This window comes from Pinus tabuliformis, chromosome 2_2, assembly GCF_031772625.1.
Source record: "Pinus tabuliformis cultivar Carrire ecotype Pingquan chromosome 2_2, CPIR1, whole genome shotgun sequence".
Taxonomy (NCBI): Eukaryota; Viridiplantae; Streptophyta; class Pinopsida; order Pinales; family Pinaceae; genus Pinus; species Pinus tabuliformis.
Genome location: NC_142300.1, coordinates 163,615,642 through 163,628,522, shown reverse-complemented (window position 1 = coordinate 163,628,522; position 12,881 = coordinate 163,615,642). Strand labels below are relative to the sequence as shown.

Below are 12,881 nucleotides of genomic sequence, written 5' to 3'. Positions count from 1 at the left end.
AAAAATTGATTCACGGTCCCTTAGCTCAATAACAGGTTGATTTTCAAGGATAGGGATGCCTACTTCTTCTTCCGGAGTAGCAAGTTCTTCAATATCAATAAGTTCAGAAGGAAGACCTTGGGTGATTACTCTTTCTACCCTAGGTGAACCAGGACCACTAGAAGCTGGAGAAACAAACCCCGATGTCGGACAAAGATAATTTTAGGGGCGAATGTTCGCCCTTTGGCGAAATTAAGAGGTTTTAAATTTTTAGTGGGCGAATATTTTGTATCATAGTACATTTTTACAAATCACCTCAAATAGCCCACCTTATTTTAAGGGAGAGGGTAAAAAAGGTAAATTTAGCCCTTGAAATTAGGACTTACAACCTTCAATTCGCCCATTTTCAAGAATAGGTTTTATTTAAGTGAATCCATTCGCCCATTTTCAAGAATAGGTTTTATTTAAATGAATCCTATGGGCCAAATACCATATTTATAAAAGAGGTATGGTAAATTAATAAAAATATAAATAAATGAGAGGTATGGTAAATAAATAAAACATTTTTTATATTTACTCCATAAGTCACCTTATATACATGTAAAGGTGTAAACAAATAAAAATATAAGTAAAGTGGAGGTATGGTAAATGAATAAAACGTCTTTTTATACTTACTCAAAAGGTAAGGTAAATAAATAAAAATATAAATAAACTAGACGTATCGTAAATAAATAAAACCTCTTTTTATATTTAGTCCATAACCCTCGTTCTATTTATGAAGGCTCAAGAAAGAGGTTTTATTTAAGTGAATCCTATGGGCCAAATACCATATTTGTAAAAGAGGTATGGTAAATTAATAAAAATATAAATAAACGAGAGGTATGGTAAACAAATAAAACATTTTTTTATATTTACTCCATAAGTCACCTTATATTTACGAACACTCAAAAAATGGGTTATATTTAGGTGAAACCTATGGCCAAAATACTATGGGACAAATACCATGGACTAGATTGTTATTAATACCATGCAAAAAACCATTATTAACCCTAACATTAGAATTAATAAAAATAAAAATGGCACATGGTATTGACTCATGGTATTCACCTGGAATGTAGCCTATTTAAATGGGGGAATTAAACGAGCATGTAGCCTATGGTAAGATTCACTAGGACTTTACAAAGTTTTATTATTTAGTGAAAGACTTGCCAAGATCTTACAAGATTTTATAATTGAGTAAAATATTCGCCATGCCTGGTGAGAGATTCGCCAAAAAATTATATATACATATTATATTATTGATAAAATCGCCTTCCATTTTTCCTATATACCATGGAGATTCGCCCATTTATTATATTTATAAATTTAGGGGGGGGTTCTTAAAATTTTCCCTGATGTCGGAGTAGCAGCAAATTCACTTTCAGGCTCTGATATTTTAGGTTCCTCACCTATATCATTAGTAGATGAAAAGCTACCAGTCACTTCGGAAACAGACACTGACTGTGGATTATAATCTGCCACTAACGTTTGAAAATCAGGATGTACTATCAAAGAAGATTCTCCTTCTTCAGGTGACCCAACTCTACTGTCTCTAGGAGTTACGAGGACTTTCAAGCCTTCAAGCTGGCTCGGGACTTCCTCAGGAGGTTGGCCCCAAAGTCTATGGGACTTCCTCAGTAATTCAGCCACGGTTAAAAACTCAGGAGGTTGGCCCTGAAGTCTACGGGACTTCCTTGGTAATTCAGCCACGGTTAAAAACTTTTAACTACTTCACACGCAAACAAAGTAAAATCTCAATGAAAACCACCTAAAGTCTCTAAAGAACCAAATAAATTTGAATCACACGCCTAAAGAATCTAGGAGATCAAACACACGCAAACAGTAACTTTCCGTACTGAAAACACTAGTTGGTGATGAAATCCAACGTCGCAGAGTTCAATACAGAAATGGCGGTTAGAACAGTTACCCCGACAACCTGCTTAATGAATAGACTGGCACAAGTTCCTCCACTTAACCGTCTCGAGTGAAGAGAACACCCCAGAAAATCCAAGTGAGTCTAGCCGACGTCTGCTCCAGGTTCAGTGGGATCTTCCCACCACTGTCACCTCAGGAAGAATCCTAAAGAATATGGCCACTAAGGTTACCAACTGAAACAAATATACCTGGGGGAACAGTCTACGATCCGATATGCACGCAAGGGCAGAGTAGCAAGCTCAATCGCCTTGAAGATTCCTTGACATAATCCAAGGTTTACCAACAAGTGATCCCAGGCTCCTCGACAATGGTTAATCTGAGGTTTACCGTTTTTAATACATGAATATTTGGCATCGTTCCCAATGAGGAAGGGTTGATTCCCACACTAGTTCGAACACGATCTCGTACTTCTCCTTTAAGAGGAGCTTTCCCAGAGCATAAATGCAACAATTAGATTTCTTCCCTACCACAAGATACATCTACCTGTTTGTTTTTAATGTCTTGGAGAGTTAATTACTCTCCTACTCCAAGACACTAGCCTAAGCTAAGTTGGTGTATCAGCGCCCTAGAAATAAAAATGTTACTAGATGAATTTTACTTTAAGCGTTATTTTTTATTGGTTTTTGTTTAAGTCAAAAGGTGCGGAGATGAAACTCGTGGTATGAAGACTCGACTCAAAATCACTAAAAATGCACCTAAGATGATTTAAACAATCTTTTTCTCTTCGATGAACTTCTAAACTAAGAAAGAGTTTGAGAATGCAAATACTTTGTAAACACAAATCCTTCTTAAGAAACAAATTAAAAGAAGAGCTTTTGTCCTTTCCAATGCACTCAAAACGAGACAACTAGTTATTTCACAAAAATTTCCCTTTTTCATTTCAAAGCACTCAACCACTACAAAAAACAAACTTTTTTCCAAAAGAGATTTTTTTATTTTTTTTTTATAAAACACTCAAAACTATGGAAATGACTAACTTTGAGATCTATAAATTATAAAAACCTATTTGAAGTCAAAGCCTACTAGATGTCTTTTTTAAGGATGTTTTACTTAGCTAGATGTAAGCTAAGGACCAATTTATGCAGAATCACAAATCAGTCAAGAACAACCAATTTTGTTTTCTTTTTGAAATGAAAATACAAACTTTTAAACACAAGCTTTTCGAAGTTTTGTAAAGAGAAAACTCAAAGCGAATTCCTCAACAAGGGGAGATTTCATAAATGGTCAGACTCATAAGAAGGCTGGTAGACACCAAGGTGATCTGAAGTCCCTACAGCTTCTAAGCTCAGAGCCACTACACAACCAAAGTGAAAAAACAAGCCCAATAAGCAAAACTCCTAGGAATTTCACCTAAAACCCTAACACTAATGAAATCATCCTAAGGAAAGCTTCTGACAAGTTATATGCAGGTCTGAGCAGTGGATAACAATTTCTAAACAAAAACTAAGCTGACTAACAGAGGAAATCTTAGGTTTTTCAAAATTTTGACAGGGTCCGCAGGCCCACAGTTAACACAGGTGCGGTCCCGCTCTGTGCTAAAAGCAAAGGTGTGGATAGGTACACACTGTGTCAAAAGGCTAGGGTGCGGTCCTCTCCCCAAAGCTATGAAAAACGAAAAATAACCTTGGATCTACAAACTCTACCCAATTTTACACACAACAAGCCAAAAACAGAAACAAAAACACAGTTTCTCAGGTCAAAGTAAAAACAAGGAAAACAATCAAGTCCCCAGTATGGTCGCCATTTTGTCACACAGAATAAGTCGATCTTGCGGACAAGATAGACCTTCCTAGAATCTAAAGAAGACCTAATGACAAGCAAACCAACCAGACACTATCTTTCTCTAAATATGCTTTTATAAACAATGGCAAACAAGTGTTTTTAGGGCCTACCTTAGGTCCAACGCAAGTTTGTGGATGCCCTTGCTCCTTCAATCCAAATGAGCTCCTTTGTCGTGAATCTGCAAACACAAACAAGGCAAACAAATTAAATAGCACCTGAAAAGCCAATATCATAAAACATATTTAACATGAAAGTCAAGGAGTCCATGAAACAAATAACATGAGATACTTGTTGAGAAAAATGAGTTTGATTGTATTAATTCAAAAGAAGAAGAACTTTACAACATGTGCCTTGACGCTGTACAAGCTCCTCCCAGGGTCCAGCAAGAAGTCTCCTCTACTTTGACAAGTTTCACTCACTCCCCAAAGAAGCCAAAAAGGTATGTGATCTCTCCTCTTAAGCTCAACTAGGAAGTCTTGATTTCACCAGCGTTTACCCTCAAAAATGTTTAGCTTCTAACCTCTCCAGCAACCAGCCCAATGCCTAAATTTATAGTCCAATGGAGGGAGGTTACTAGGTCCTCCTTCAAAAAGATAAAGCCCTCCTTCAAAGTGATAGCTCCTCTCATCAAGGGATCAGCTCCTTCTCTTTTGGGATGCATGAACCACCTCAGAGCGAAAAATCCACGTCAAAATTCCTTCTAGAATCCTCTAGAATTAACCCAAAGTGAGTTTTTTAAGATAAAACTTGTGCCTTTTGACTTTCATAGGGGTCCACACCCACACCTTTAGGGACAGAGCGGGAAGGTCCGCAGTTTTTGTAAACGGAAGGTGCGGGACCGCAGGTAATAGTGAGAGAAAGTGTAGAACCGGAGTTTCATTGATTTTTAATGTCTTTCTCTCATTTTCAAAGCTTGACTTGAAGAGCTGAGGTCTCAGACTTGCTTAGGAAGACAATACAAGTGATGATAGACCCATACTGACTGCAAATAATCATGGTGACGATATTTTTGTGTAACACTTGGCTCTCTAGCCTTTGAGGAATCCTCTGACTCTATGGCTTCCATCCGTTCCTCTCTGTGCCATCATTCCTCTGCGGCTCTGCGGCTTCCTCTACTCCCTATGGCTCTGCGTTTAGCCCTCTGGCTCTGTGGATTTGTGGTTGGCCATCTTGCTTTGTGGCTTTGCGTCTCTGTGCGTGGCCCTCTAGCTCTACGTGTTCTATAACACATTCCTGTTACAAACACCCACTTACAGCGTGGCAAGGAGAATGGGAGCCGTTACAAAGAAAATACACAAGTGACCTTTCTTCGGGCAAATTCCCGAAAACAGAACAAAATTCCAAGACACAGAGATATACGTGAAAACATGGAAAAACGCGACCAAAATCCTTAAGATGTACTTCAAAGGAATATCAAGCTGCATCTATAACCTTTTTAGGTTCATGCTTTATTGCAAGTCGCATGTCGTAATGGTGTGCTGCTCCTTTGCATTATCGCGATCCAATTTACCAATCTCCGATCATCAATCGCCGATATTCACCGATCGCTTATCATGTATCACATATCGCGTATCGCATCAGCATGGGTCTAGGTGCTCTGCTCCTCTGATTGCCCGATCGTCGATCGCCGATATCGTTGATCGCATATTGCAAATGCATTGGCACAAGGGTCTGGGTGCTGTTCCTTCGATCGCCGATCGGTGCTTATTGCATATTGCTCATCGATCCTTTGCAATGTCACGGACCATGGTCCATCACCTTTGGTTATGTGTGATGTGATAAAGTGTTCATCACTTATCACTAAACCTTCATGCCTTTAGCTTAAGTCCTCCCTTTGGATGCTTGCGATGCGATTTCTTAAAAGAACACACATATTTTCCCTTAAGTCCCATTTAATAAGAAATTGCCTCATTTTCAAAGGACAATGGGAAAATTTCTTTTTACAATACCTCCTACATCCAAAGTCCGTTTGGTCCATTCAAATTGCATTAGATTCAGGATGAAGAGATCTATGCAATGAGACTATTGTCAGGAGCATCCTTTGACTTTCATTTTTGAGCATTTAGAAAGTCCTTAAGGATCATTTTTTGATCAACATGTATGGGTGAAAGCAAAAATGTGGATATGAAATCAAGTTTTCTATTGTTGAACCTCACATGGCTAACTGATCCGTTCATTGAAACACCCCAACTCCACTATGCGCCATTGTCGGGTCATTCCTTTCTATAGTAAATTGGGGATTGTTATGATCCATCCCTATCTTGTACCTCATTGCTACTGGGCTGAAGCAGATCTTACTGTTGTTTATCTGACGTCCCGTTGCTACTGGGCTAACGCAGATCTTACTGTCATTTGTCTGACGCCCCGTTACCGCAAGAACTAGACTTGCCTTCTTACCACCTTTATGGAATTGCTACATGGCCATTGAAATCAAGTTTTTCGCCATGACCTAACCCTGTGCTGCTGACTTTTCGCCATGACCTAACCCTGTTCTAGCTAGTCAGCAGCACTGGTCAGCAAGTGCCTTCTTCTCGTATTTGATGGCAGTTCTGTAATTATGCATTCTTCTTCTCGTATTCAATGGCAATTATGTAATTATACATTCAACAATAGAATGCAAAAAAACACTCATCATGTTAAGAGTGCTTTGAGGTTAGAATTACTAAACAAATAAAAAAAACTTTTCAAAACAATTCAGCAATTCAAATGTAAGAAACGCAAAATAGGTATGACACATATGAGCAGTTGCATAATATTATAAAGGACATTTGAATAGTTACAAGAAGTTTAGTACCTTGCTCGTTGTAGCTCCTAATGCAGACTTTCTATCTCTGCCCTCATTGCACCCACCTGTTGCATATCAGCTCGTGCTCTTGCCAAATCTTGTGGGAGTGCTCTTATCAATTCTTGCCTTGCAACACCCATCTTCTGATTATCTGCACGCAACTGGATAAGTTCATATTTAATTGGCTCATTCGCACGCAAATCCGCTTCTAGCTTCATGGATTTGTCATACAGCTCTCTGAGTTGGTGCTCTTTATCAGCCTGCATGTTACCAGCTACATGATTCAAGTGTTGCAACTCCTATTGCGCGGCAGCAAGTTCTTGTAGTAAAGCTACATGAGTGGCAGCAAGCCGCTGGTTCTCCACAAGCAATCCCTAAATCTCTTGATGTTAAGTTCATATTTAATTGGCTCATTCGCACGCAAATCCGCTTCTAGCTTCATGGATTTGTCATACAGCTCTCTGAGTTGGTGCTCTTTATCAGCCTGCATGTTACCAGCTACATGATTCAAGTGTTGCAACTCCTATTGCGCGGCAGCAAGTTCTTGTAGTAAAGCTACATGAGTGGCAGCAAGCCGCTGGTTCTCCACAAGCAATCCCTAAATCTCTTGATGTTGAACCACACGCGTCTCCTTTAATAGTGCAGGATGTGGAGGCAGAAGGCCTGGTCCTCTTCCAGAGGGGCCATCACGAATCTCATCAACAAGGGCAGGGTGAGGTGGCAGAGGCCCTGGGCCCGTGGCATAAGGGTCGTCTCACACAGGAGGCATAGCACGTGGACCGCCATTAAGGGGGTGTGCAGGTAGGCGATTTCTTCCAGCGATTATGAAAATTTGAATCAGCCTCTTTCCTGATTCATGAGATGAACAACCGATTATTGAATAATCATTATACTAAGGATTTGAAAAGCCATAAATTTCTTAAATATTCAACTTCCTTAAATTAAATTTCGATCTATCTTCTGTTTAAATCAACTTAACTGGAAGGTCCTATAGACCAGGGTAGGTTACGAAGGATGTTTACAACAAAACGGTAAACAAACAAAAAATGATGCAGACGGTGGAACCCAACCAGTGACGAGCAAATACAGGAACAAATTGCTTGTCCCTACATACCAAATGTCAGTCGATAAAAAAAAAATACAACTGCAATAATTGGAAAAGCAAAACTTCATCTGCAATTTTTTGAAAGTGCTTCATCTATAAATGAGATGCATTACATTGCCTCTGAATATGTGAGGCATATTAGAAGCAGCTCATTTGTGGCTCATTTTTTAGCAAACCACTGACAACAATTTCTTTCCTCCAGCTAAACTGGAGCATAAAAGACGGTGCTCTGTTGTCAAAGACTCGCGGTACTTGCACCTGGCCCCAAAAGCTTATTCGGGATTCTGGAAACCACTAAAGCAACGTTTATGGCTTGAGATGCAACCATATATAGCACTAACAATGTTCAACGTCGATCCACGACTGCAAAGGTGATTGTCAAGGCAATATAGAAAATAACATGCAACAAAATGTGTAGCAACAAATAGAGACATGCCATGCGCTAACAATTTAAGGACAAAAAAACAAAACTAGGGTTTATGTCTAGTCAAATTAATAAAGAATTCAAGCATTTCAAACCAAGTAGCAAAATCAGAACTCTGGGCCTGAAACGTTCCCCCTTGCAGCAAGCGAGCACTAAGACGCTCAACCTGAAAAGAAATCGACGTGATCCTGCGAGGCTCAAGGATCGTGGCTTTGCATTCAGATTCCATTGGATCATTTACTGTTACTCCATTTCCTGTACTCTACTACAGATATGGAACGGGTGGATCCACACTTGGCCTACACCATCGAACTGCTAGAAGGGATGTTCCTAAATCGACTTTAATGGCTTCAACTCTATCGACCGAGACGAGATCTGTTTGTGGTCTATTTCAAAATGAATATGAAACCGTGCAAGGGGAAGCTAGAGATTTGGATATAAATTCATCCACGTATTGCATGCTATGTTATGGAAAATAGGGCCATGAGGCAAGTGGCCCTCCTGAGGAGCCCACATGGTTCCACAGGTTTCATTGTTTAAATATTTGGCTTAAGTTCGTTGTCTAAATATTTGGTTCAAAATTATTTGAAAAATTAATTTGGTAGTCTTGTCATAATACAATATTATAATGCCTGCAATGTTGCAATGTGCATGAGACACCTCGTCATAGCAACCATATATACTTGGCTCACATACGATATCAGCATGGATACTTGGAATCTACCTAAAGCTGCTAGTTGCAGGTGCTTATGCCAGAGCTGCTAGGTTCAGAGACTCTGCTTGCTTGGTTATGACTCTGGACGGTCTAGTGCCTACTATGTGGTCATGTTCATATACGATCTCGCATAAAGACGTTCAACTTGTTGGCTATTCGACTATGGTGCCATTGACATAGAACGTATCTGCCCATGCAAAGACTTCATTGCAGCGAGACACCCACTTATGCAAGTGTCAAACCAACTATCTATTTTCACTTGCCACTCTGACAACCAGACCTGGATAGTTGCCAAGAATCATTGCCAAGAGTTGATCCAAGTGGCTATGCTGGTTACTGCTACTTACTGCCGGTTACTCTATGCTGGTAGGTACTCGATCCCAAGAGTCAATACCACTTTATGTTGATACTCTATTCCGTCCGGTTACCTCTATGCTGGTACTCCATGCTGCTACTTTATACCAAGAGAATATACAAGAGTTGATGCCGCCGATACTGCTGTTGATGCTACTTGATGCTGATACTTGATCCCAATAGAAGATTCACTGGATATTTCGGTACTCAATCGGGTATTCAATGCTGGTCTACTCAATGGACGGTACTTCATTATGGTGCTACTCTCAAGGAGCCAAAATAAGAAGATTACTAACACTATTTTGTTCTGATTGTTGAAGCTTGGATGTGTTGCCCACTTAAATTTTCTGAAAACTCTCTAATCCAGACAGTCTGTCTCTCCATGCACAAAATGTGGAAGATTTTGGGTGTTAAGCTCTAACACCACGTTAAAGCTTCTAACCTTACATGGCAAAACTCTAAATTACTGCTTCTAAGAACCATGTTGGATTTACCCATAACCCGCTGAAGGAGTATTCACATTTCCAGGATCATTAGTCGCAGAAAAAAGTCCACTGCCTCTTGTTCTATTGGCAGGGACTTGCTGCTTCTCGACCATTCTTGTTTAATAAGATTTTAGACATCTTCGTTTTGGGAATAATCACCAAAGTAATAAATTTTGATACAAAGAGTTAACAAGGTATTAGCCAGTCTCAAATCATGGAGTTTGTTTATTAGGCCGAAAGCGTTTTATTGTGGAGTTTTTTCACTAAACATGGTATCGATTTGTCGTCGTTCACGGTATAGATTTGAATGACGTTGGATGACCTGGAATGTCTCAAAAATTGATAAAAATAATTAAATAAATAAACCATTCACTTTGCAAACAACGCTTTAAAAACACGGGGACAGGAGGGTTTCTGACCACCATACGCCCGTATGCATTTTTTTGAAAACGACTACATTCTAACAACCATACACCTATGTCTCATAGATCTCATGTGATATCGGGGGAATAAGAGTGCAACCGCCATATATTTCACGCGTCATAATTTTTTATGCTTTTAGATAAAATATTGATTGAAATTATTGGATTGAATGGGATAAAATATATAAATAAGATTTATTTAAATTAATATTATTATATTTTTAAAATATTCTTTTATTATCTGCCTTTGTAATTATTGTTTGTGTTTTAAGGATTGTATTAGTATTCAATGTTTGATATGAAGTTTTAATAATAAAAAAAAGCCCGAGTTTCAACTTGATAAATATAGAAGAATTTTTGTTGAATGATATCTTCGACTTATATTAATCACATTTATTAATATAACTGTACTAGTTTAATAAAATTTAAACATTTTTGTTTTAAAAATAATCTAAATATATAATTATAAAATAAATTTATTTATTATTCATATTAATAAAAAAAATCTACCATTTTTATTTTGAATTTTAAAAAATATTTTAAATTTATAAAACCATTAATTAATATTAAACCCTAATGGTATGACAGATATTTTGTGTTTCTAACTACCTTGTAATATTAAAAAAAAAAACTATTCAATTTATTTTTTCTTTCATTTATTTATCATAATACTTACTAAATTTGGTTCATAAATTCTAGTAATTAATTAATTGAAAATAATATATATATATATATTATTAATTTATCTTATTAATTTCCTTTCCATGAAATTTGGGTTGATGTTTTAAAATGTTTTTTTAAGCGAGACAACATTGCTCAGAAAATTAGAACGTATAACGACGACCTTTCAATATTTGCAGGCATGGGAAAGATACTTGGCTTGGAAAAATATATAAAAATAGTGATTCAGTGGATCAAAACGATTCACAATGTAATAGTTTAATGTCTCTTTAGTTCGAGTTTTTGTATCATCTATTTATCCAAATTTGTATGCAGTATTGTATTTCTCGTGAGGAAAATAATTATTCCGATATTCATGTTTATTTTGAAATAAAGTTTTAATATTGGAATTTAATAATTAGTAATTATTAAATAAATAATATGTATTTAATTTTCCTATAATATTTTAAAATATTTATATTAATATACATAAATTAATTATATAGCTGGGGAGATATGGTATGCTATACCTCTTGGATTTGTTACAGGGCTTTATTGTGGACGACAACCCTTACATTTATAAAAGCGCATCCAAGCGTATAGTTCTATTGATAATATGTCTTCCTGCTTTCGCGGTGCAATGCTGTTGGGCATGTGCGAGTGTGGAGCAGTTCTTAAATTAAATAGAAACTCACATTATAATCTTTTTTGGAATGGAGGAGGACCTAGAACAAATACTAGAGCAGAAATTATTGTTTTACCAGGATTAGGTTGGTTCGCCAAAGAGGAGATACATAACCTCAACATATATGGAGACTCTAGATCTTTGATAGAAGGAATACAAGGACACACTGATTTTGACCCACCTAATCTATCTGGATGGATCGATAGGATTAAACACATGCTAGGCTCTCTCACAAACTTCACAATAAACCATATATATACAGGGAAGCAAATCTGGAGGCTGGCAAATTGTCTAAAGAAGGCCTTGGTGGTCTTGGTGGGCAATATGGGTCATGAAATTCATATACACTGAAGATATGAACATCACGGAGGAAGGAATGATCTGTTTGTCATTAATTGCATGCCACTGTACAACACTGAGGAGTATGTTTGGGATAAGACTTACATGATGATTAACATGCAACTATACAACACTGAGGTGTCTGGGATAAGACTTACATGATGATAGATAGACTATATTGGAATGCAATTTCTGGCATATTCCTGATAAATGTAATGCTCTTTATCTAATTAATATTAAAGACAACTTTTTTTTTTTTTCTAAAAAAAATAACGTTTTAGATTTATGTTTAAAATAGTTATTTTATTTTCATTTTTTTAATTAAATTCATTAATTTTTTTTTTTTTCTATATGAACAAGTGTCATATGAAGTGAGTTGTGGTTTTCGGGCATTTGATATTGATAAACCATGGTATCATAACATAGCCTATTTACATATTAAAAATATGCATAATAAAGTGGAGTAAATTTTCATAGTTAAAAATCTTCTCTCTCTCTCTCTCTCTCTCTCTCTCTCTCTATATATATATATATATATATATATATAAATTATTTTTATAATTAATAATAATAATTGAGCCGATAGGCTCATTCTACGGCCCGTGTAACCCTATCTCTCCATCGTCAAAATTGAAATTTTATTCATGTCGGCCCAAATAAAAGTTAAAAATAATAATAATAATAATAAACTATACAAAATATTTAAATAATGTCGGTTCATAAAAAAATTTCACGTAAAGAAATTGGATCTCTCTCGGCTCATGTTAGATCCATATTTAAATGAGAACTATGTTGGTAATAATTGAGCCAAGAGGCTCATTCTACAACCCAATATGATGTCACGTGAAGAAATTGGATCTCTCTCAGCTCATGTTAGATCCATATTTAAATAAGATCTATGTTGGTAGTAATTGAGCCAAGAGGCTCATTCTACAACCCAATATGATGTGTAAGGGTGTCATCAAAGTTGAAATTTTGTTCATGTCACCCAAAATAAAATAAAAATCTAAAAATTAAAATAATAAAATAACTATACAAACATTTAAATAATATTTACTCATAAAAAAATACACATGAAAAATTGAATCTGCTCTAGATCTGTATTTAAGATGGATCTATGTTGATTTACAAAAATTATAATTTAATTAATTCTATGATTTTTTTTAGTGTTT

The 12,881-nt window shown here is 36.7% G+C and overlaps 1 pseudogene; it reads right to left on the bottom strand.

Annotated features, from left to right (window-relative positions):
* Positions 1 to 6,235: 6,235 nt before the first annotated feature.
* Positions 6,236 to 7,304, bottom strand: LOC149191936 (protein FLX-like 1 pseudogene; annotated as a pseudogene).
* Positions 7,305 to 12,881: the final 5,577 nt, after the last annotated feature.